The sequence below is a fragment of the Motacilla alba genome, chromosome Z (assembly GCF_015832195.1).
Source record: "Motacilla alba alba isolate MOTALB_02 chromosome Z, Motacilla_alba_V1.0_pri, whole genome shotgun sequence".
Classification (NCBI taxonomy): Eukaryota; Metazoa; Chordata; class Aves; order Passeriformes; family Motacillidae; genus Motacilla; species Motacilla alba.
Window position 1 is genome coordinate 6,852,425 of NC_052046.1, and position 19,884 is coordinate 6,872,308.

The 19,884-nt window shown below is 39.4% G+C and overlaps 1 protein-coding gene and 1 long non-coding RNA gene across 22 annotated transcripts in view; one reads left to right on the top strand and one right to left on the bottom strand.

Moving 5' to 3' along the window:
* The window catches only part of CELF4 (CUGBP Elav-like family member 4), a 710,045-nt gene that overhangs the window by 229,139 nt on the left and 461,022 nt on the right, over nucleotides 1-19,884 (top strand). The window lies entirely within an intron of this gene.
* LOC119696209 overlaps nucleotides 1-19,884 on the bottom strand; it is a 125,283-nt gene that overhangs the window by 98,928 nt on the left and 6,471 nt on the right. Inside the window, exons 2-3 of one of the 3 annotated variants that reach the window (XR_005255541.1) lie at nucleotides 19,575-19,609; nucleotides 1-16,956 (exon numbers count right to left, since the gene is read on the bottom strand). The exon at nucleotides 1-16,956 is cut by the window's left edge and continues 98,928 nt beyond it. This is a non-coding gene — a long non-coding RNA (uncharacterized LOC119696209). Of the gene's footprint in view, nucleotides 16,957-19,552; nucleotides 19,610-19,884 lie in introns of all 3 variants that reach the window. The other 2 variants (XR_005255542.1, XR_005255540.1) reach the window with 2 other exon arrangements.

Here is a 19,884-nt window from a genome sequence, read left to right on the forward strand (position 1 = left end):
CATTTACAGTCCCCCTGCTAGAACTTCAGCAGATCATTGAGATGGGTTTTCCCTTTGCAGAAGCTATGCTGCCCAACAGAAAATATAGTTCATGTACTGTACTGTATGATTTTATTGTTTATTATAGACTCTGTCATCTTTCAAGGGATGGAAGTCAGTCTCCCCAGTCTGTAGCTCACAAGATTTTCCCTAGAGTCCTATACACTCTCAGTGAGGTCAGTCTTTGATTAGAAGTTATAGCCTGTCAGTATTGGTTTTGATAGCTAGGTTAGGAATCTCCTCCCATGGACTTTCTTGCACAGTTAGCCCCCGAAACAGAGCGAGAAAAATGTGCTCCCATTTGAAAAAAAAACCTGACATTTTACTCTTCCCTAGTTGTTTGGTTTTGGTTGTTTTTTTGGTTTTTTTTTAATGAGTGAAATTAAAAGCTAACACTGATTTTATCATTAAAATAGAGTGAAAGCAACATAGCTTTGTGTCGTGCAAAAGATGGGGGGAGGGACAAAACAAAAAATACACAAAATTTCCCTTCTCTCACTGCAGTAGAACATCATGTAAGAATTTGCTCACGGGGTGTTTTTTTTGGCTTAGTAGGATAAGGAAGTCATTCTTTATTCTGTTTCTGCTTTAGAAATAGGACTTTCAGATTTTTAGCACATATACCATTTCTGTAATAAGAAGATGTGAAATATGAATGAGTCTTCTCAACTGATTACTACTAAAGGGATGAAGAGCTAGGACAGTCCAGCACGACAGAGATATACCAGTCGTTTCCTAAGTGTCTCATTTTGCTGATTCAAATGTCTCTGTAGTCAGGGTTGTTTGAACAGAATCAAATTTACTTGTAATGAGCCATATAGTGATTCTCTTGTCTTTTTTTCCTCTTTTTTTTTCTCTTGTCTTCACATTAATTTCTGCAAAATAGCACATCTGATTTTGTAATGTGCTAAGCAACTGTTTCTCAATTACACCAAATTTTACTACTCCTTAGTTGACTTTTAAAGACATGGCAACTTCAACATTATCAAAAGTTCTCCTCACAATAAAATCTACAGTAATTCTTCACCAGTTTCATAAAAGTTTCAGTACCAAATTACTCCATGAATACTTGAGTAAGTAATACTTTCTACCAAATTCTTAGACTTGTTTTTAGAACATCATAGATCCATGGCAATGAAATCCAAATTGCCCACAATGGTAAACTGATAATTGCTGCACACATCTACATTCTTTTTTATAAGTTTTTTTCTTTCTAAATCATCTTTTTTAATGTATGATTTTGAAAGTGTACTACAACTAGCAAGAAACGGTTCATATATCTTTGGACTTGAATAGAACAGTAGAGGAATATAGGAGGCTCAAGGAGAGTAATGATGAAACAGGCACTACTTTATTTATGAGCTATTAAAGAAAAAAAAAAAAGGAAAAAAGTTATATTTGCTCTTTCTTTTGGTTTTCCTGAAACCTTTGTCTTTTCTAAAGCAGAAAAAGGTCTCTTCTATTTGTAGACCCTCTCTGACCATCCATCACTCAGTGTGTGTCTTTTCTGGACAGCTCATCCAGTTTCTAACTCTCTCTCTGTCCTGCCCTCAGCCCCCTGCCATGATATTTCCATATGTATGAGGGACAAAACTTTATTCCTATAGGTTCTCTCCTTCTTTTTGTGCATTTTGAGAATCTGGACTGGGAACTTTTTTCCTTGCTGAGGGACTTCAAAGCACTGTGAGATGTTTATATATGAGCCAAGACTCTTACACTCATGTACTTGAGAAATGGTTATGTGAAGGAAGATGGGAGAAAATCCAATATGGTCACAGACAAGAATGAAAATGTCATCATAAGTGAAAATATCTCCATATGTCCTTTATTAATGTTGAGGTCAGTTGAGATAATGGATATTATATATTTAAATTTCTGTGCACAACAGGCTGTAGAGATTCATGTCCAAGTTCTCGAAGCAGGTGGACAATCCACATAGAACAGGCTGTATATATAGAAACTGTTTCATCACTTAACAATGGCCATCAATGGTAACAGTCACAGATAACTTTCCTCTCTCTCCATCAGGTATTTCTATACTGATTAAAACAAGTTCTCTCCTCAAAGCTAAAGTGTGAGATGTGTTTCTTCTAGACAGAGCTGTCTTACATCTTTGAATTTCCTGCTTGAGCTGGAAGGAAACATTGCCAGCAACCCCAGCAACTTATGCTAGTAATTTTTCAGAGCCACCCACTTTCAAACATTACACCTTCCTTCTGCTTTTCTGAATATTAAAATTTTTCCCTATGATAAAGTGAAGGGGTAAAAGAACCAGGCATTCTGATTATCTGACGAATGGGTATGATGACCTATGCGTTGACATTGAGGATCAAGGCAATATGCTCTGGGCTGCAGAATCTTCCCAAACACCAACAGCCATTCATCATCTGTCCTGTAGCAGAAACACTGACATGAATCTCCACAGCTGGCTGAATGTGGTGGGCTACTCAGTTCTGCTGGGTCTTAAATTGGTTTTCAAGACATCTTTGTGAATCATGGGCTAATGGAGAATCAAAAGTTTCTGTTGAAAACACCAAGGTGAAGAAAACACATATTTTTTGTTTATTTATTGGAGGACTGAATTCAGCAGAGACCCAAGTACTCTAAATTACATCCTGAGACATGTTTGGAAATAGTTTACCTTACTTTCCTCATGGCCTCTTCCTTTTCTGAGAGGAAGAGACTAAAAGGGACTTGGTGACCAACATCAGTACCTGTGCTGCTGTGGGCGGAAATTAAAATCCTATGAAGGTGCACAGTGAAAGACATTTGTCGATGAAAATACAGCATAAGAATACAGGTTTTTGCTGTTCCTGGACACATAACCCACTCAGTTGTCATAGGAGTACCCAATGCAGCAAAGTTGGAAATTCATCTCCCTCAGCATAAGCTGAATAATGAGAGAGCAGATTCCTGTGAATTCTTTACATTAAGAGTTAGGTCTGACCTGTCAGAGCTCAGATGGTGCTTTCAGTGCAGCTGAGTTCACATGGCTTTTCAGTGCTAAGACACTTCCTAGAATATGACAGGAACTTCCACCATCACAGTCTGGCTTCAGACATTCCCTGTGGATGTCTGCCAACTCCCTCCATGGCCATGCAGGCTATATTTAAGTCCTTTGCAGTCATGACAGAGCTGATGACCATTTTGACCTTTCTTAAGTTATTCATTCCTCCTTTCAGAGTTCTTTTTTCTGAGTTTTCCGTAGTGGTTGCTCTTTTGGTTTAATTATATTAATGTTGTGCAGTGCATCGATTGCCTAGAGATGGGTCTTTTAGAGAACAGTACAAGAGTTTGCAGCAAATCCTTTGTTGTAGAAATAGATACAAAATTCTGAACTTTGCCCCAAGGAACTGTCAATGTGACAATTTTCACTTCCCCTACAACTCATGAAGAAGGTGTCTTTTTGATGCAGCTGGTGGCTACAGGAACTGTGATCTTTGTGCACATTTTCTCTGTCAAATACATGATTGAGGCAGTCCTTACAGCAGAAAAGACAGTGTAGTTTATAAGCACTGCAGTGAGAGAGGTGATCAGGAAGTGACAATAGTGGACCTTTCTTAAGCTCCTGTGTGACTTGTCAAAAGGCAAGAGAAGGAATGAGATGCAATTATGTCTGAGCCTTGACTAACACAGAGTGAGAAGATAGTAACACCTCCAAGCAATTGTAATTGCTTGGGTTTTTACCACTGAGATGGAGACCCATTTAGGGTAAAGTTTCTGAGGAGATTTTCAGCATTTTAAGCTCCTCATCAAGCTGAAAGAAATGAGAAAGCAGTGAATTCCTGAATTCCTTTGGTTGACTGGTGTTTGGATTCAAAGTCTTGACAAGAGGCAAAAATCCCAAATATCTACCTGTAGTTTAGGGCAAGAGAACAGGTGGTGAACTCATCACTAGTAAAGGGGCTACTAGTGAAGCTGCTAGAAAAGATCTGAATATGAAAGTGCTTGTTGTGAGTGTGGAGCAAAGGCCTCAATGGATGGTCATTAAGCTAAGACTTTTCCTTCTTTTTTTATCCAACTCTAGATCTCCCTACTGTACTCCCCTACTTACAGCTTGAAATTTCTCATGAGAAATTCCCTGGTTGCAGTAATTTCATACCAGTAGAGCAGAGGAAAAAAGGATGAGAGGACAGGAAGACTAGAGGCAAACCGTTCCTACCCCCTTTCTTCCCTCCCCTCAATATTCTTAGAAGAATTTGTTCAGGTCCAGCAATAATTACACTAGGGTAAGACAGCCTCTGAGAAGCCAAAAGAATGTCACCCCTTTGCAGCACTAAAAACACAGTGATACTGCTCAATACATGTAGGTTTTTTAGGAGTTCAGGTCTTCTCTTCAGCTATTAACTTTTCATGGGAAGTACAGAAGTATACTGAAAGCATCTCTAGGTGGGTTTTGTCATAGAAAATAGGAAGGCTTAGGCTTCTCTAACTTATATCCTACTCCTGTGCAAAGACAGTAAATTATATAAGTATCATGATGAGCAACTTTGATTGGGGTGTCAGGTATGAGGAGTGGAACGAAACCTTTTGTTAATTTGAGGAAACATTGTGAGTCCTTACCAAGTTCCCGTTTACTTCACTGAGTACACCAGGTGTCTCCCAATGTTAGAGTTTTGGATACTCAGAGCAGACCAGACACTTTCAAGGCTTAAAAGAATTTTCTTCATGTAGCAAAAAAGTATATGACAACTTAAAGCATTCTCATGCACCCTGAGAGTGCCCCAATGTTTTCTGACAGCTGACAAACTAAAAAGGACGAGGCTGTCAAATGCAAAGAATGGGTCTCCTCCTTTTGGCTTCTGTCCCTCTGGTCTATTCAATTAGGATTGATCAAGCTGTGTCAAAGGTCCCTCCTCTGTTTCAGTGGCCACCAAGATCTTTCATGATGACTAATGATAGGCTATCCTTAAAAAGAAAAGGAGAAGAAATAGAAAGGATAATACAAGCATTTCTTTTTTCCTTTCTTTCTTCTATCCTTATGGTCCAATTAGGCACATTACCTTTATGGTGCACTAAATGAATTTATTATAGTTGTCATTGTTCAATGATACACCAGGCCCTTCTGCTTTTGAACGTTTGTTCTCAAGCAGAAACCACCACTTACTCAATCAAAATAATATTTAATCATATTTGGTGAAAGACAAGGTGAAAGATAAACATTTTTCTTTCTCTGAAAGTTATCTAAAATATCTGAATTCAGATATGGGTAGCAAAGTTCCATCTCTGTTACTAGAATTGAGGAAATGACCCAATCATTCTCTGGCAGTTCCCATACCTGTTCATATTTCTCCTAAACTTTTTTCTGGACTTTTTGCCTGTTTAATGCTAATATTCAGGTACCATTTACACTTGAAAATATATGCCATGTTTTTCTTTGGGAGCTAAGGTTGTTGGTCCATGGCAGTGATTTCAAGATTTTTTTTTTGTCTGTCAATCCTAAAATTGGGTGTAATTTGTAACAGATATTTCCCAAGTCTTAAATTAGACCAGCCTCAGAAAGACAAAATTATCTGCACCAAAGAGTTTAGGTGAAGGAATGACACCATTAACAAAATATAAATTTATTATGATAATTCTTATTATTGCAATAGCAATATAAAAACTGCATCTATCTCATAATCCTAGAAACTAGACAAGGACTGTCAAAGTTTTCCATCAAAAATCAGTTATATACAGGATATAGACCTCTATCTAGTTAAAAATTTTATTAATTTCTAAGGGTTAATTTTGTCTTAAAGCTAAAATATATAAAATAAAGGAATAGGGAGATCCTAAGAGATTTGAAAAGCAAATAAAGCCTGAGAACCTAAATCTGTTAGAGTAACACAGGTCTAGGGATTTTCCTTTCAAGTTCACATAGAACTTCCTGATTTTCACAATCCTATTCACGTGTAGTATAAAATCTTTGGAAGTTTGTACTTTGTCTTAAGAACAAATTATTTGACTGAGCATCTGAGTGAGTTCCAATCACAACATGCCAGAAGTTGATCATGGCTGAATGTCACTGTTCTAAAGATGCCTGATCTAGTGTTTCCCACACAAAGTCTTCCTTAGGACTGAACATACCAGTGAATTTCCTAGTGTGGTCATGTTAAAACATTAATGACAAAAATGTTGTGAAATTCAGGTTGGTTTTTTTTTTAGTTAGTTGAGTTTTTCCTTCTCTAACCTGAATCATTCATTTATTGCCAGAAAGTTTTATCAGATTTACTGATATTTTTAATACTTAATAGCTTTCCAAAAGGACTGAAATTGAGGAGCTTCCTATCTCCCAGTAAAACTCAGGGGCCTCCCACTTTCTGTCTTTCCTTGAAGACATAGAAAATATGGCCTTAGATGGAAAAAAAATCCACTAATGTCAGAAACACAAATGAAATTTAAATATTGAGGTTGTGCAGCATTCTGATTCTGTAACAACATAACACCACATTTATCTTGAACCTTTGTACTGAAGGATCCTAAACCGTGATTCAAATACTGTAACATTAACACTCACAGCCTTGAAGCATCAACTATTATAATTGTTCAGCCCATGAGGAAGTGAGGCAGACTCAGACTGAATTAATCCAGGTTCACAGACAGTCAGGAAGGGTCCTGGCAATTTTGATAAACAAAGGCTAAAGGGATCACATGCAGAGATACCCTAGGAAGGTGAGGGGAAGTGACGACTACCTAATATCTTGGGCAGATCATCACTTTAATCACTTATTGTATGTTTTACTGAACCCCAGAAGTCATAAGAACCATCATTGGTGAGGAGACGCCATAACTGTGCCTACCAAAAACCAAAGTCTCACAGAGTTTGCCATATAAATCACTGGCTACTGATACTGAAATGTAGCTCACTGGCATTAAAATGAAGTCACAACTTCCAATCTAATAAGATTTCCTGCCATTATTAACATTAACTACTCAGAGAAACAGAACTGCCGGCCCCACCAGCAGGACCTGAGGAGGTGGTGCTGCAAGACAAGCAGGTTTTGGGAGCAGCAAAAAGTCATGGAGCAAGGGAAAAGAGGAGGAGGAGAAGATGGTGTCAGGGAGGTCCATCTTAAAAAGAAAAAAGTGGGGAACAACATGTCTAAATGCACAGATGAGGAGTGGGAGGGGAAGCAAAAGACAGAGGGGAAAGAGTTGAGCCCAATTACACAATCACAAACAATATTTTTCCTCTGAAGAAGTCACCACTATCCTGGTGAGACACAGCAGCCAGCCAGCCATACTATTATCCCACAGCAGTAAAAGGTCTGAGCTGAGGGCACGTATACAACCCTGTGATGGTGACTTGATACCTAATGCACTGACTTCTTGGCTTATGACCTTGTGGCCAGCCCTCAGAAGGAAGAAAATATGCAGTAATAAAAGACTCTTCAATCTGAGGGAATAAGCATTTCAAGAAAAAAAAGACCAGAAGTTGAAAATAGATAAAAGGTTTTTATATTTTCTTTTTTAAGCAGTGAGTAAAATTGCCTATTGAAAAACAACTGCTGTAATTTATAATAGTTTCTTCAAAAAGAAAACAGAGATCTTTCAGAAGACAAATTTCAACTTAAAAAGTCATTGCATTTAATAAAGAGCTAATAAAGAAAATCAGTGCCCAGTTACATGTAGAGGGTCAGACTAAAACAGTGATGGAGGACTATTGGCATTGGTGTTATGCCTGGCACTGATGGAGGCCTGGAATGACACCAGCTGGTCTCTACTGCCATATTTTAAGCAAATTTGGCAAGAGGCACCTGAAAAATTTTCAATTGCAGTTGAAGGATCTAGAGGTCTTCAGAAGCAAATGCATTTCTGAATGAACACATTTACTTTCTGGAAATTTAACTTCACTATTTTGGTCAGGGTCCTTTTGGAAGGGTGTGGAAGAGCATCAGGCTTTATCAACAGGCCAACATTTGTAAAACATATGTCCACACAAATTGGCAATTGTAGCAGAGACATCCAATCTGAAGGTTTAAGTTACATTTATGTCTCTGTTGCATGGTTGTCTGGAAAGATTGATTTCTAGCTACAGCCAGTATCGTGGACTAACTCTAGGGTTCACTTTGCCTAAATAAATAAGTAAATAAATAAATATTGCTTGCTGCCTCTTGTGGAAGCTAACGTTTTTTGGCTAGGCTTAGCTTTCCATTTCTGTATGTCATGGACCTGCACTCTGAATAATGTCAAATGCCTCTAAAATATACATCACAAAACTGTAGATCTGTTAAGATTTCTAATCTTTACTGGTGAGAATCAACTTTTCATTGCGCGCAGAGAAACCAATTCCCATCTCCTCTCCCTCCAGAAATTAGACTGTACAGTGGAAAGGCTCCAAGTCACTGCTGTTTAATGGCAAATTGGCTTGGGGCACCAGCAGTACTAGTTCTAAAATCATTAAGTGAGCTGCCACCAATACATCTTTCACAGTCAAGCTGCAGATAAATGGATGGTGAGATTGTCAAAGATGGAATTCAAAGTTACTGATGAGTTCTATCCTCATCCTCTGAATTTTTGAAAAAATAATATTATTTAATATTATTTAATATTATTTCCTTGAAGTGCAAAGTATTTTTTCCAGGTGGAAAATAAAGGGCTGTGATAAGAGAAAGCAGAGAATAATTTTCCTCTTTAAAACAATCAACCTCTCTCCCTACTCCCCTTTCTCCATGACCAAACTCCATTAGTAGTTTGCTTTGATAGGAAGAGGTAAGATTTGTAAAAGCTTCTGAGATGAGGAGAAAGGAGACCTGAAAGAAAGAAAAATGATGCATGTTTTTGTCGAGGAGAGGGCAGTGTGGCAGAAACGTTTGTGGCTCCCACAATATTGATCCAGACACAGAGGTACCCCTCAGAATTTCCAGGTTACAAATGAACGTGTCTCTCCCCATCCTCATACCCCATTAATCGAAATAAGCTCTCTCCTTGAATCAGAGCTTTGCTTCTCTTGCAGGTCAGTAAAAAACATTGACTGAGGGTTGGGAAAAAACCCCTTCCAGGGGAAGTGTGGCATGCACTCACCTCTCCTCAGCTGCTGTAGATCACTGTCCAAGTGAGAAAGATGAGCAGATTTTTGAATGGGTGGCACATGAACTGATGTCTTTGATGGCATGGTTTGATGGCAATGCCTGTTAGAGGCTTTTCATGCAAATTGTGAAACCACAATAAAACTTCTCCAGCCTGGAAGAGTTCGTTCCCTACAAAACACACAGCAGAATGAAAGGGAAAGATTCAGGGAAAGCATTGCTGTAGGTGCCTTTCCTATCTTCCCGTGGAACTAAGCTGGGTTTTCTCCTGACTAAAGAGGCCAGGAGAAAATATAAAACCAGTTGCCTGTATTTCTAAGATATCATCAACTTTAGGATGGAATAAATGTTCTTCAATGGAAGTACAGATCACTATTTATTGATTAGAATGTTGCCTTATATGACTAGCTGAGAGGTTAGGCTTAAAATCTGAATATCTTAGATGAGACACCCTTCCCTGTCTCCCCTGAATCTTTTAAGCCAGGAAACCAACCTCCTCAGCTTGTTTAATCCCCGGGAGGTTTATAGGAAGAGAGTCATTGGTGATTTTATGCGAAAAATAGCTGTACCTTCAGCATTTTGTTACTCAATAAGGGTATTTCATGGCCAAACATATGGGTGAAACTGTGCTATGCATGAGTCACAGGCATAGAAGATAAATATCTGAGACTGTCAACAGAGTGGTCATTTCATGTCCTTACAGATATTAACTCCCACCATAGTTGAAGTCATTGCCTGTATAGAAACACTGTTTATTGGCAAGCAGCACATGGAAAATCTGAGTCATTTTACAGACTCCTGACATATGTAGGGACCATCAGGGATAGCAGAGTTATAATAGATGATGCTCCTCCAGCACAAGACATTTTTTATACCATGCACTGCATATCACAGGTTCTCAGCATCACCCAGAAATCTCTGATGATGATTTGTGACTTGTTTGAAAGGTTTTCTTGTTTACTGCAGAGAAAGGTTTTTCACTCTTCTCTAAACTCCAGTGTATTTCTGACCCAAACTGTTCCAAAGAGGTATCCAGATTCTCAGGAATATTATATTAAACTTTTAGAAGGTTTTTTGTATAATCTTTTGTTATAAGCCTTTGGGTATTTAATATTTACTCCACATGGATTTATTCTGTTTTATTTTATTGTTATTGGTTAGAATCAATGATATTAAGGTCTTTTCCAGCCTAAATGATTCTATGATTGTATTTTAATACAGCCCTTATGATTAATTGCAAAAGGACATTATTAGAGTGCAGATTCACCCCTTTCTTCCTAAGTCAACTCTACCAATGTCAGGGAAACAAGTGATTCTTCTTTTACAAGAAGATAAAATTATGATGAATGTAATATAACGGATAATTGAATTAGTGTCATAACAGCAGCATAGACTTCAATTAGAAAAAAATATTTCCATTGTGATAAAGTTCTGGCCATAAATTTCAGAAATCATACATTTTTGTAGCCTTATATTTCTTTGCTCAGGAAATGTCTGTCACTGAGGATGACTCTTAAAAATGAAAGGTTTCTCTTCATAGAAGTGCAAAAGGAGAGGAAAAAAAAAAATCCTGTCCTGTAAATGAGATACCATTTTCAGGAATCAAGTTGAAAGGTAAAAGACACTTTGCTCCCAAGCATGTGACTGTTCAGTCAAGGTGTTTTGTTTAACATGGCAAAGAGCAAAATGTGATTCTATAGGTTTGTCTTACCTGTAAAACATTTTCTCTCATTTTGCCGAAAAGAGGAAGACGACAGAGATTAACAAAATTTAGGGACCAGATAGTGTAACATCTGAAATTATTTAGACCATTGTTTAAAATGGAATAAAGTGATGGGTATAGATTTGTGCTGAAGGTTGTCAGGATCAGGTAGTAAACTTTTGAGCAAGGTCCTCATTATTATATAGAGAAGTAAAAAGGGGAAATGAACTTCTCTCATGGCAACATGGTGTTCTACATGAAACCCAAAATCCCAAAGAGTTTGGTAAAGCATGGACTAACCTGCAGGGAATAAGTATGATGTCCAATGAAGTCTTAAAAAATATTTTGCAAGTCTGTGTGTGCACATACATGTGGATTTTGGGACCAGATTGTCCCAGTGGTTAATTACAGTGTTAGCTGTTTGTGGAAAAATAATTTGGTGAAAGATGGCTGACTTGAGTGAGAAGGAAAAAAGGGAAAAAACAACCAAGGCATTTCCATACTGTCGATGTTTCATTTTCTTGCACATACTAAAGCACATTTACAAATAGGAAAGCCGCTTAAGTTTCTTCAGGAAGCTGCCAAGTCCATAGCTATTGGGATGCGCTGGAATATGTCGTAAAATTACTTTAAAAATTGTTCCCTTTCACTTCCATATTCCTTTCTCAATTTCTTTCACTAATAAAAAAAAAATTAAATTGTGTTGTTTCAGTCCTGTTTTGTCATGATAGAAATTATTTATGTACCACTGTCATTTTCAGCTGGCTGACATGGAACAGATACTCTGGGTAGTTACTGAGAGAAGAGCAGGCAGGACTGCGCCCCCTTTTTTACCATGGCATTGCCACCGTACAAACACACCATACAGCCCTGGCATTGCTAGGAATAAGTGTCGCTAGTGCCTCTTATTAGTGTTTATTATCATAACTGCTCATTGTATTGCCCATTATGTTAATGAATTAGAACAACAGACCTAAATGTTTGTTGTTGTATAAAGCTCATTAGTCTCTGAGAGGAACTCAATGCAACATGAAGGTTGAGGAGCTGGGTTGCAGGAATATTACCAATTAAGTCCTATATGAACACGCAATTAGGTAGGATGACATGCTTGATTTACGTTGCTTTATGGCTAAGCTGGATAAACAGCGTATCGCTGAAGACGAGAAACCTGCTCCCCCTTTGCTCATCCCCACCCTGCTGGAACCTATTCTAATGTTTCCAGTGGGAGCTCAGCACACAAGAACGGCTGGGCAAGGTTATTGGTGCCATCATGAAGCACGTTTAACTCTCTCTGCTGAGCTGAAAGGATGGGGCAGAGTGTGTTCCTGTCGTGGCACTTGTTAGTTTAGCTGCTCGCCTCTTTCTCACTCATGTTTAGTCTTCATGGGGTGTTTTCCCTCAGTACCTCAAGCCTGCAGTCACTGCCAGTTTATAAATGGCTTTATCCCACATCATACTTTTTCAAAGAGAGCACTGGAGTTAATTTAGATTTCTCCGTCAGCCTTTGCCTTCCCTGAGAACACACATGAGTATTTATTATGCAGTGCATACTGCAGCATACAGCATTGCACATCACACACACATACATTGTACATCAACATGCACAATCGGGTGTGATTCTTGTGAAACATCACTCTTCCTAACTTTCTCTTCCCTATTTGTGCTATTATACACATCCATCACAACTGAGGGGAGATGCAGTTGAAAGGCACTTTCAGAAGTTGTCACCTCCAGCTTCTCAGCCATAAATTGTTACCTCCCAACTGAGACTTGGTAACTGATCATATGAGCACTCCTAATTGTTTCAGAGCAAGGTGAAACTTCAATAATGAATTAAACTATGGAATCAGCAACCATTAAATAGCGACATGTTGATTTTTTTTTTTTTTCAGTGTAAGGCATTTTATTGCCAAAATTAGAGGTTACATGTACAAGCAGAAACCCAACAGGAGCCAGGAGACTGCTAGTGAAAGACATAGGCAGCTGATCAGCAGTATCTTGTTCTGTGCGAGACACCTGTCTCTCACAAATGTGTCTTTCAAAAAGCCACGTCTCCCCAGTCTTCTGGCTTATTCTGTGCTGTCTTTGGCACCTGCACAATCAGTTGTTGACCTCTGTTTTCAATGACGCTGGCTTGGCACTGAAATCATGCTGTAGAGACAGTGAGGTACAACAGAGAGACATTTTATGATGCTGTGTCTTACTGCCTGATATGCTGCACATGGACAGTCTAAATCCTGGAGCTGTACAGAAGGCTTGAGTTTGCATCACTTTTTCTAACTGTTCTAATCAAATATGGTGTGGCTACATACAAGGACATTTGTTGTGTGGGTTTCTAGTGACTCAGAGATCAAGTTTACTCTTGGTATTAAGTTGACCAGAACAATATAAATGTGCTATAAGTCAGCTTTGGTGAGAGAGTAGGAACTACATACCTTTTGCCCCTTGCTGTTCCTGTGTGTGCAACACTAGTGCACCATTTGCTGTTTCAGCTATGTGGCAGGCTTTTGCATCTTGTATTTTTGTTAATGCTGGGATAGAGGAGTCAAAGTCCTCTCCTGTTCTAACTGTTTATGAATATTACATCTCTCTTATAGTCTTTTCCCCTACTCAGCGGGAAAAAATGTGAAACTTTCACCATTGCATTGCTTTAAAGTTCTGTCATTTCTCATGAATAAATACTTAATAACAAAAAACTTGGACTCATCAGTGGGAAAATGAGTCTGCTTTAGAAACTAAGGTAGCAATCAGCTTGGAATTGAAGTGAGTGCTTAAAAAGAAACCTGAGAGGCACAAAATGTCAGTTTTAAATGGAAAAGAGAAGTGGCTGTTGAGGGGAAACCAGGAAGATCAGAAGTGTGATTCACTGGGCACACAAACCCAAACAAACAAATACCCACAAAAACCAAAATCAGACCCTGAAGGGAGAAGAGAGGAGGGGACCTGCAGTTACAGGAAGAGTTGAAAGAAAACAGTAACAGGTAACTATGATGTGTTCAAAAAGTCTCCTTCAGGATCTTTCATGGTTTTAGCCCGGAGGCAGAGGAGGAGGACCTGACAGGAGCCAGCTGTACATCTGTACAGCCTTCATTTGGCACCAAGAGTGTCTCTGTAAGGATTTCTAAAGAAGATTTTGCTGCTGTCCACCTCCTCCTTTCCTAAATGTCCTACCTGTGCATATACTTTTTGATGGATGGTTTGAGATCATTAGTTTTGGAGACTGGTGTTTGAAACAGGCTGCATTTCCCCAGACAGACACATTCAGGTTATCTCAGCACCATCCTGAAAGACCTGTCTTTAACACTGTGATTATCTAGTTGTCTTCTCTCCCACAGTTCTCCTGGAGCTTTGGCAAGAGTGCAGTGATGTCCATTGTTAGGAGGAGAGGCAACTCCAGAGCTCTCCATTGGAACCTTCCTGCCCACTCAAGTCTAGTCAGGCTGCCTCAATATTCCCATAGACACTGCTAGTCACTTTAACCTGGATTCAAAGAAGTAATTCTTGATTGCGAGTTCCCTAACATGTGTGAACTATCCCAAGGTCCCTTGTGCTTGCCTCCATTTTACAAAGGAGCTTTCTCATGCAAGAAGGCAGAAACAGAGACACTGTTCTCTGGTAATTCATGGAAAGCAATGATGAAATGTGAGAGGAATGGTTATTAGCAGGAATGAAAATGGATTTTTTTTTTTTATATTTTATTTTGCATCTTCACCGAGTGTTTGCGGAAAGGATTGTTCCAATCTGCTCCTGTAGCTGCTAGATCAAGTGTCCTATTCCATCTGCCTGCATTGGTTTTCCTTGATTGAATGGACTGAAGGTGAGAAGCCTCTAATGTGGGCTGATGAAAGTGGCACTGGAGCTGGCACTCCACAACAATGGGATAAAGGTGGCAGGTCTGACTTTTTCAAACTTGTCTGAGAACATCATTCCACTTTATCTCATTTTTAACCTTCAGCTTCAAAGATGGGGGAAAGGCAAAAAGAAAACGGTAAGATTCTTAAGGGCTAATTCTGAACAGTGATCTTTCCAAGCATAAACTCTAAGGAGGTCATTTACTGTCAGGCATTTTAAAAATCAAATTTTTTCTTCTATACTGTCTACTTCTCTATACTTATACTTCTATACTGGGCAGATAGAGGAAGACTTAAAAAATAACTTTGAAAAAATCATTCTCCCCCACCCCTGGTGCTTTTGAAAGACATCAATCTGTGTGTCTGTAAAGGGGCAGGAATTTACAATCATCTCTGCTTTTGGGTGTCATTTATGGGAGCTTGCTGAAAAACTTTTTGAACCAGCCTCTTGTGGGGAGTACATTTTTCTCATCTTTCCTCAGAGTTTGTTAGTTACTTGATGCTTCTGCAAAATTTAGGTCTTTTTTGTCATGTTAACTAACAATCCTAAACCAATAGCTGTCGTTCCATGTCCCTGTTGAGGGATCTGCCCCCAGTTTTCTAGGACAATGGCTCTAAGGAAGACATGACTACAACCCATCTGGAATGGAGTCAAGCTGTTTCCAGAGTGGTTAATTATCATAGTAGGAACAAGGTATTCACTGCCACGTGCTTCCTAAAAATTGAATGTGAGAGAGCAGTGAATGAAAAAGAGTGCCAAAAGAGTCCCAAATATTAAAACTGATGCGGCAGATTTTGAAATCTAGGCTTTCTTGTTTTATGGAGATCAGGATCATTTGAGCTAGAAGTAGATCCTAGAGGGACTTGTGGCTTAGTCTCAACTTATCTAACTTCTACTGGTTTCATAATATCCAAATCTGTTAAACATGGGGAGGGGTTATTTTCCAGAGGGAATACAACCACTTAATATTTGAATTGTTAATTTTTTCTACACTGACTGCAGTGATAGCTCGGGACAGTCGCACTCTAAGCTTTAGTATCTTATTTAACTACATGGAAGGATCTAGGCCACTGTGTCTCATCAAATCACTCTTGAACCTAGATGGATTTTACCCTGATTGTTATTCAGAACCAAGACCATTTCCAAATCACAAACCTGTACAAACTGCATGGCAAAGCACAAGGTGTAATTTCCGAGCTGAGCTGAGCAGTAGGATCTTCTGTGGTATCCACCAATGAGGTGAGAATACCTTTTAGTCATGGCACAAATACGCTGGTGGTGAAGTAGAGCAGCTTAGAAAGGAAAGGTCGTCCTCTTCAAAACCAAACTAACGATGAACAAACTCAGAGCCTTAATGCATACCGATTAAAAGGAAATCAGGATGGGTAATTAACTCCTCTCTCAAGTGTTTGTACAATTCACTTTCCCTCTGCTGCATTTCCTGAGCACTTCTGGTGCTAAGTTCTGAAGACGTTGAATAATGACTTAGACCACTGAGTTAAAAGTTTATTTTCTTAAAAGATCTGTTCTCCCATTCAATCCATTTCACACATTGCCCTCCACCAAGCTGAACAATAAAATGAACTATAATCATAAATCCACGGATGTTTTGAGGTAGCCCATTCATACTTTCTCAGACTAACAATATGAGTCAGCCTGCAGCACCAGGGGAGATGTTAAATTTACGTTGTTAAATTTTCACTCTTACCTCTATGGTTTCTCTGAATCCTCCCTTCTCTATTTAGTGCAGCCTGCTAATCTGTTTTCTGTTTATTTTTCAAACACAGGCCTTCTGCCTCCTACACCACTCAGCATCCCGCCCACCTCCCCTCCCCCTCTGACTTTTCCAGAGCAAACAGCACATTCAGATCGAACCAGATTGACAGGTGTGTGACAGATGGATGGACAGAAAACTGGATCAGTCCAAACTCCTTGGCACTTGAAAAATTGACAACACAACCAGAGCAGCATAACGGGGAGAGATAGATTGGCAAATGGAATAAATGGTCCCCTGAAAGTTTGTGATTAATCTTTGCCCTGTCAAGTAATGGCCTGATAATGCAGGAATTTAATGGGAATGACTTCTGCTAGTTCAGAGGCATCCATTAGTGTGGAGTAAAGCAGGAGACAGTACTAGGAATTGTTCTTTTTCACAGTCTTTGCAAATGAGAGAAGATTATTAAAATTGTACCATCCGCACCCCAGCTCCACTCTTCTAAATGACAAGTCCACACCTTTGCACTCTTCTGTTCATAAGGGGTGACACTTGTGGGTTTGCAGCTCCCTTCCTCAAAATAGTCCATCTTATTTGATGTAACATGCTTCTCCTCTCCAGAATGAGCTCCAAGCTACCTAATGAAGAGAAAGATTGTGTTAACTAAAAGGTGTATTCTTTTCAGAAAGTGATGTTTCTCAGCCCTGTCTGGAAAAAAGTAGGTTTCCTCTCTTCATACAACATGTGGCTCTGCCTCAGTTTCCCTATACATAACAAAGCTGTTCGCCAGCAACGGGGCACTGGGGAGGATTCTGCTAGACAAGTGCAGAAGGAAAATTCAGTGTCTGAACAAATGCTGGTGCTGTCTCAGGTCTAAATTGTGCCTCACGTGCTGTGGGTGTTGGTTAGCACACTAGCTTAAGGGTCTGATTAAGGCGAGAACACATCTATTCCAGTATTCTGTTTGCAATAACAGCTGTAGTGACTGGGGACATAACACAAGAGTAGGCAATAACATTTCTACTGAAATTTATGTTGTAGAGACATCCTGTTCTGAAATAATTTGGCTCAGTAGATACTAGTTGGCCTGTGAATCTGTTTGGTTTGTCTTTTTGAACTTTTCTGAACTTTGTTGGTTGCCTCAGCATCTCCCGCAACAAGTGCTTTAATTCTGTACCACTTCAGAGTGGAAAAAAATAGCTTTTACTTTTAATGCGCTTGTCTTCTCACTTCATTGGCTTCAAGTATTTGGAGCAGGTGGTAGCACTTTTGTCTTTAGCCCTTCAATTCCAGCCAGGGGCTTATTGCACAAGATGTCAAGAGGGAAGGGAAGGAGCTGTTGGGCAAAAGATCCCAAGAAAAGAGCAGGCAGATGTGGTGCATCAGTGGGGTGGTGTTTACTCTCCAAGAACCTTGTTACAGACTGAGATACCCCAGGACTAACTGATATGAATAACTGAGTCACCTTCACGTTGGCAAGGAGGGGACTGGCTGGGGAGTGAGAAGGGAGCCCAAGTGCTCAGTCACATCAGTGCAGCTGTAGCACTGGGGGAGGGAGGATGCAGGGGGGCGGAAGAAGCTCATTATGACTGATAAATAGAGGGCTCCTGTTGTCAGCAATGTCATTGTATTCACCTTTTTTTTTTTTTTTTACAGTCCCCTCTTTCCAGCTGTGTAATTAATTAATGGATTGGAAGTGCTTAGTTTCCAGTGATCTACAGGTTGACCTTGCACCTTCCCCTGCCCGTCTGCGATTGTTGTCAGTAGGTCCAGCTTTCACCAAAGGCACCTCCCTCTTTACCCATCTCTGCATCAGCCCCCATGGTAGCAATAGTTGATCCTGTACTTTCCTCCCCATGCTATTTTCATAGTTCTGAGGGAAAGAAAGCAGCAACCTTCTTTTTTTTTTGCTGACATTTTTACATTGACTTTGCACTAGGATCAACGTTGGCACTAGGTGTAGGTCCTCATGCACTAAAGGGTAGGATTAAGATCACAGGCATTTTAGTTCCTGGAAGGAGGGATGATCATATCATTGGATCTCAGACTGTCCAAAATAATGCATGCAATCCAAACTAGATTTTCTGGTCCTTCTTCAGCCACTGATGAGAAAGGTACCTCTGCTCTCACACCCAAAGCAGGTAACTGTCCAGAACAGGATAAATCTCTTCCAAGAGAGATGTTTTCCTTATTTAAGCTAGGAGGACTACAGAGGTTAAAGTAGACATTTTGTCTTCAAGGTAGCTAAAATTAGGCAAGATGTGTTTCATCCTCATCGCATCTGCCTTGTACTTATAAATGAGATGAGTAGATCCATTTCTTCACCTCTCATTTACACCTTTAAGCATATGTGTAAAGGCATACAGTGTAATAACAGTTTATCAGAAACTTACAGTTGTTAATGGGGACTGAAGAACTTGTACCTACAGGGACCTCATGGCTTCCATAACAGAACTCCATAACAGTCCATAACAGAACTCTTACATTTTGCAGTGTGTGAATAAAATATCATGAGCTTTACAATCAACACCATGAATGAAAGTCTGGGTAAATACACTTGGTGACCTCGCTGGCAAATCTGCCCGACAATTTTGCAGAACAGACTCAGGCTATTGATCAAGTTGGTTGGAAGGGATCTTTTCACCTCAGGGTCTCTGGACTACATTTGACTTAGGGCAGTCAAGAGCAAAAGTGGCTGTTATCAAATGATAGGAGCAAGCTGAAGGTCTCAACCTAGTCTCTGGAGAAATTAGTCCAGGGTATGGAGATCTCAATCAATTTAAGTTACACTAGGGGTGACTGACTAGGTTCACATCACAAGGCCAGTCTTCTCTTGGTTTTAGGCCTGAATGCATAAGAACACAGTTATTTAATCTTTTAGTTTGACATAAGATTGGAAGAAAGTCTGAAAGACCATTAGAGAATCTGCCAGTCTATTGCTTCATTGTTTCAGTTTCTCTGTAAAAGCAATTTTTTTAAAACTAAGCATATCCCAACACTGACAGTCTAAAACTTTCAGCTACCTTATAAAGTATAATAACTAATTCAAGACTCTATTCCCCAGCCTCACCTTCTCCAAGAAGAAATAGACCCAACATAGGAGCAGGATTACCTAAGCAAGTTGCAGGAATGTGCCCATAAGTGCTGGGTCAACCACTTTATTACTCTAGTGTACAGCTTTTATGATTACTCATAGGCTTTGTCATATGTTTATTCACTTAAGCAAAATCCCACCTTTCCTAAGAGCTTTACTCACTCAGACCAAAACTCCTCCTTGTCCAGCATCTTCTCCTGTAAGAAAATGTTCAAATAAAGATGTAAGAGGAAGGCAAAAAAATTGTATTACTTAGTTTCAGCACCCTTGCAGCAAGTTCAAGCTCAGACATTTTCTGAAGTGTGCCATTTGCAGTTAGGAGCGTTGGGTAGATTTTGAATTGTGGAGATTGAATTCTCCACAGCTTTTGGTTTTAACAAGGTTTTACATACATACCTGTATGTAGGAGCAAGTTGATTCATAAGTCTACTACTATATAATCAACTCCCTTTCTATATTTTGAGCATGCTAC